The sequence below is a fragment of the Sarcophilus harrisii genome, chromosome 4 (assembly GCF_902635505.1).
Source record: "Sarcophilus harrisii chromosome 4, mSarHar1.11, whole genome shotgun sequence".
NCBI lineage: Eukaryota > Metazoa > Chordata > Mammalia > Dasyuromorphia > Dasyuridae > Sarcophilus > Sarcophilus harrisii.
Window position 1 is genome coordinate 303,814,687 of NC_045429.1, and position 6,291 is coordinate 303,820,977.

Here is a 6,291-nt window from a genome sequence, read left to right on the forward strand (position 1 = left end):
TTCTCCATATTTTCTTAGATCTACTTGTTCTGAACTGGGCATGTGCCATATTCTTGAGCTAAGCCTGTGATTGCAAAATAATACCTATCCAGAAAACAAATTAAAAATAGGAAAAATCCCTCCAAATAGTATGTCTGCTGCAGCAGAGATTGGTGTCAGATTGCTAGGCAACCCCAGGCAATATTGTGGGAAGGAGGTCTATACTAAGCTGGTAGCACAGAAGTGGAGCTCTTGTCCCTTCTGTGTGAATGTACTCAGCTGAAATCAAGGAAAAGTCATAGACAAAAGAAAGATACAAAATACATAAGCTGAGTGTACATCTGGATGGATGCATGTATGCATTGGGTGAATGGAAAGATTTTTTAAAAGAACTGATAAAATTCAAAATGTGTCTAGAAGATGATAAATATCAAACAAAACATGGAAAAGTCTGTCAATTATCTGGATGTTTTCCAAAATTCAAATACTGGACATTACTAAGCATCTGAATTTCTTAGACAAATAGTTTTTAATTATATATTTAACATGATACAGACAACAGTTATATGATCAAAGACTAGAGAAAAATGGAGAGGAAAAAAAGAAATAAAAATAATAAATAAATAGCAATCAGAAGGGAGGAGAAAAAGAGCAAAGAAAATTAATAGACTAAAATCCAGCTTTTATGTAACTTGGTCTGTGAAAGAAGCCAGCAAAAACAAAAGGGAACATTTAGCCCTAACAAAAATAAACCTTGGCTTTTCTCTGTTTATTTCACAACCTTGATAACATTGTAGTATTCTGTGGATGAGAACATGTTTGATTTGTTTTCAGCCTTAAACATGACTAAAAACTTAAAAAGCAGAAATAATTTCTAAAAGAAATAGATGTAGGCAGTGACATTAAAATTAAAAAAAGAATTGTAATGACCTAAGTGTTTGACATATACATTTCAAGTCTCTATAGCCCTGATTTTTTGAGGCAAAAGAATCTAGTCCCTCCTAGATACCAAAAAGACTCTAATTAAACCCCCCCAAACCCCAAAAAACTCCCAAAACAAAAAAACCAAACCTCCCCCTCAAAAAACCCCAAAATTGCCTTCACAAAGTAGAATCAGTCTTAAATATTTCCTTTTATTGGTACTCACTATATAATAAAATGGCTTATTCCATAATTGAACAGTCCTTTCTTATAATAAACCAAAATATTCTACCTTCATAGTTCTGCTCCATGGAGCTCTACAGAATAAGTCCAGTTACATAAAACAGTCCTTCAAATGTTCTGACATCTATCATGTCCTTTCTTCATCTTTTTTTTTAACTGAACATTCCCATATCTTTCAACTCTTCATCATATGACATCTTTAAATCTCCTTGCCATCCTGGTTATACTATACTGATTATGTTCTAATTTTGTTAATTTTCTTCTTTATGTATGGTACTCAGATGAATATAACACACCAGATGTGGTCTGAAAAGAAGAGTATAATAGGTTTATTATTAATCCAAAACTGGACATTAAACTTCTATTTATGCAATGTAAGGTTACTTTAGCATTTTTAGCAACTATATAGCATTGCTGATCAATTAAGATATTCAGGCCTTTGTCATATAAATTACTTTCAGGTCTAGTCTCCTTATTCTATATTTGTACAATCTGGTTTTTGATACTAAATGCAAGACTTTTTATTTGTCCTAGGTAAATTATATTATGTTAACTACAATCTATACTTCCCAACTGTTAAAATATTTTTAATTTTGATTTTTAAAAATAAAATCAAGACTATTTCATATAGCTTTATGTCATGTATAAATGTGATAAGCAGTACATCTGCATCTTCATCCAAGTAACAGATTTCAGGATTTTAGAACTAGAAAAGACTTTCTTGATTATGTAATTCAATTACCTCATTTTGCATATAAAGAAATTGAGGCCCATAAAAGTGAAATATTTGGCCTACAATCCTACAGCAAATTTCTGGCACAGGCTAGAACTCATTAATAAAAATATTACATGTTGAAAAACCTCATGAAATGTCACTTGAAACGTGAAAATCATAGTACTAAAGGGAACCATAATTGTGTGCTCTATTCATACACATATTCAAAGAATTATAGCAAAAGCACATTTACACATGTGACCTGAAATATGACTTTTAAAACTACTAATTTATGATGGCTATGTCATAGAATTAAAAAACATTAACAAAATTTAGAATATAATCACCACTGCACATTAAGAACCAAATCTTGAAGTTCTATTTTACTAATGCTTTTATTAAATTAGTGAACATTATATCATTTAAAAACAACAAAGTAAAAATCACCACCAATAATCTGATGTCCATTAGAATCATGAATCACATTTCCAGAACCATATTCAATGGCTCATCAGAGTACTAAAACATTAACAACTTGTCACATATTTGTGATTGGTGACAGAATAGAAACTGTGAATTTTGTGAGCATTTTACATAGTTTATATAATTCTGTCTATATAATCTGTTTGATGTGTACAATAACATAATTTTTTTAACCTTTTTTTAACCTTTTTTTAAATCCCTGGAAATGTCTGAGAACTAAATATTGAGTAGTGGTCACTTCTGATTGGCAAAGGTTGGGATTGAGATTTTCCAACATAACAATTGTCCAAGTTCAACTAAAACAATTAAAAAAAAAACCTAAGAATGAAGTAGACCATATATTCTTCAATATTTTCTTATTGGGGCAGCAAGGTTGCACAATGCTTAGAGTGTTGGGTCTGAAGTCAGGAAGAAGAGTCTTCCTGAGTTCAAGCCACTTACTAGCTATGTGAGCAAATTCACTTAACCCTGTTTGCCTCAGTTTCCTCATCTGTAAAATGAGCTGGAGAAGAAAACTCCAAATGGAGTCATGAAAAATTAGGTATGACTAAAATGACTGAACAACAGCTCCCCATTGTGATACAGGTCTAGCTCAGTCAAAATCAGCCAATCAGGCTCAGGGTTAGAATTGTAATGAGACCTTCATGGCCCATAAAATTCAAGAAACAACTTCAATGTTGAAAAGATTTAAAATGATACTATTTGTGGTTAAAATCAAATAAAATACTACTCCCTCTGCCTTTGAATCCACTATAAAAATCAATAATTCTAGGTCATAGAGGAATCCTGTCAGGGTAAAGGGAATTCCACTAAACTTTCTGACACTCCTCATGATGGAATTTTTAAGCTTTAGGCAGCATAGAAACAAAATGAGCTGTCTAGCCTACTTAAAACAGAATTCCCTTCCTATCACTACTTCTTGATAGTAAGATTCCAAAAACTGTTTAGGGAACCTTCCATGATTAACACAGTGTTATACAAGTCTGACATCATATGCAACAGGAAGAATTAAATACAAATAACAAAAATATTTTTAAAATCTTCTTGAAAAAGTACAATCCATACAGGGGAAGTAATATCAGGCATAGTTCAGAGTAGATCTCCTAATTGACCAGGAACAATATAGACTACTCTACCATCACAAGTCTTTGTTATCTATTGTAAGAAGCCAAGAGGTCATAAGCTTCTTTCATGCAGCCTGTTTTAGGACTTGGATTTATGTCTGAATTAAAAATAAATCACTACCTACTCAGTCCAAAGCAAAATCTTTTTCTACTCGATAACAATTTCAAGAAGATAATATCAAATTTTGGCCCCTTTAGAGGCCTCTACTGAGCGGTTTTTTCTAGTGGAATTAGATTAAAGGTTTCCCTCTTATCTTCATACAGGGACTCAAATGTTATCATAAAGTCAGCTAAAGAATTCCCTTTTTCCATTATAATTCCTATTTTGCCATGATTATACTAATTAAAATTTCTTAAATAGCTACTGTGTATTAGACACCGTGCTTTGTATGTGGTACACAAGTATAAAGTATGAAGCAAACTTAATTGCAAAGAACTTATATTTTGACAGGGAGACAATGAGTACATCTATCATTTTCAGCTTAAGTTAGGTAAAGTTTATTAATCCATATATATACATATAATAATTGCTATCATTTATATAGTGCTATAAAGTTTGCAAAATATTTTACATGTTATTTCATTTTAACCACCCCATGAGCTAGATGCTATTATTATTCTTACAATACATTTTACAGCTAAGTGTCTGAGACAGGATATAAACTCAGGTCTAGAATACAAATCTAGTACTCCATCCAGTACAGTACTTGAGTGCTACCTTAAAAATGCAGTTAGAAAGTAATTTGGAAAGGAAGGCACTAGCAATTTGGGAGAATCAAAAAAGGCTTTATTAGGAAGATAGTAACTGAAAGAAGTCTTAAAGGAATAGAGAGTCTATGAGATGAAGGGAAAGATAGATACATATCAGATATATGGGAAAACCGGAACAAATATACAGTAAAAAGAGATGGTGGGTTTTAAGTGAAAAAGTCAATATTGAATTATAGAGTGCAGGAAGGGTTTACTATGGCTGGAAAGACAAGTTGAAGCCAGATTTGAAGTCAGAAGTTTGAAGCCAGATTGATTGTATAGGACTTTAAAGGCTAAACAAAGTGTTTATATTTTATTCTTTTAAAATTAAATCCTATTTTTAAGAAGTAAAAATCCATTTTCTTTCCATCCTTGTCCATTACCCCTATCATGAGAAAAAAATTTTCTATTACTAACATGTATAGTCAAACAAAACAGATTCCTGTATAATAGAAGAAGAAAGAAAGGAAGAGGAGGAAGAGGAGGACGAGGAGAAGAAGAAGAAGCATTCTGCACTACATCCTTCTTCTCTCTACCAGCAGTTGGGAAGAATGTTTTTGTCATAAATCCCTATTGAATTACATCTAGTTATTACATTGATTAAATTTCCAAGTCTTTTAAAGTTGTTTCTTTTCACATTATTGTCATTGTGTAACTTGTTCTCCTGATTCTACTCACTTCTCTTAATAAGTACATACAGTATTTCTAGATATCTCTGTAATAATTTTTTCACATTTATAAATAATAACTTGTTGACCATTCTCCAATTAATGGAGACTCCCTCAGTTTCCAATTCTTTGCCACTACAAAAAGAATTATAAGTATTTATGTAACTTTTTTCAGTCTTTGTTTTACTTAGGACTATTTTTTCGTTTATTCCCCCGCCCCTCTCTTATTCCTCCTTCTTGATTTTTCCTCCTATTTCCTTGTTGAGTGAAATATATTTCTATAATCAACTATGTGTATTTTTCCTCCTTTCATCCGTTCAGAAGAAAGTACAAGTTCAAATGTCAGTTGTTTTCCTCTTCCCTTCCTCTATATTTGCATCAGCTTCTTCCATACTCTAGTTTTTGAGATATTTTCCCTAACCTTTCATTCCTTTCCCCAATCCCAGTGTATTTCTCTTCCCTCTCTTTTCCATTCTTTAAAAAATATTTTCAAGACACAATGAGTCTGACTTTCCCTGACTTTCCACCTAATTAAACTCCCTCTGTGACCTCTTATGATTATTTGTTTATGCTTACCATTTCCATATTTCTTCTGGCTATTATGTTTGCACTTCAAAGTTTTTGATGAGTAATTTGTTTGTTTTTGATCAGAAAGACTTGGGTGTCCTTTATTTCATTATAGTTTAATTTTCCCCTGGAGGATTATGCACAGTTTTGTCTATATCCTTTGCCTTCTGGCATATTGTATTCCAAGCTTGCCTCTTTTTAATACTATGACTAAATCTTTGGTGATTCTCATTTTGATTTCTCAGTAGTTGAATTCTTTCTATCTGCTTGTAGTGTTTTTTCTTTGACCATAAAGCTCTGGATTTTGGTTATAATGTTGAGAGTTTCAGGAGATAAGTGGATTCTTTTTATTTTCATTTTACTCTCTGGTTCTTAGTTACCTTGGCAGATTTTTTAAATGATTTCTTGGAATATGATACCTAGGACCTTTTTTTTAAAAAATCACTTTTGTTCTGTTTTCTGTATCAGTTTTTGTTAAACTATGAAGTACCTTACATTTTCTGTTTATCAGTATTTTGACACTATTATATTTCTTATTGTCTCCTGAATATTTGGTTTATTCTGCTTGCAGGGAAATTGTTACTTGGGTAAGATTTTGTGTCCCTTGTACTATGATATTAATTCCCTTTCCTTTATACTATATCTCTCATTTGTTTTCCTTCCCCCCCACCCCAGCCCTTTAATTTCATTTATTAAAAATGTTTTAACCCTTTTTTTGAAATTCCTCCTATACATCTCTTTTAGGAATTGTAATTGAATTTGTTACCAAGTTGTGGGATTCTTTTGTTTGTTTGTTTGTTGAGTCTTCCAGTCTATTTCCTGACTTCAGACTTGATGTTAA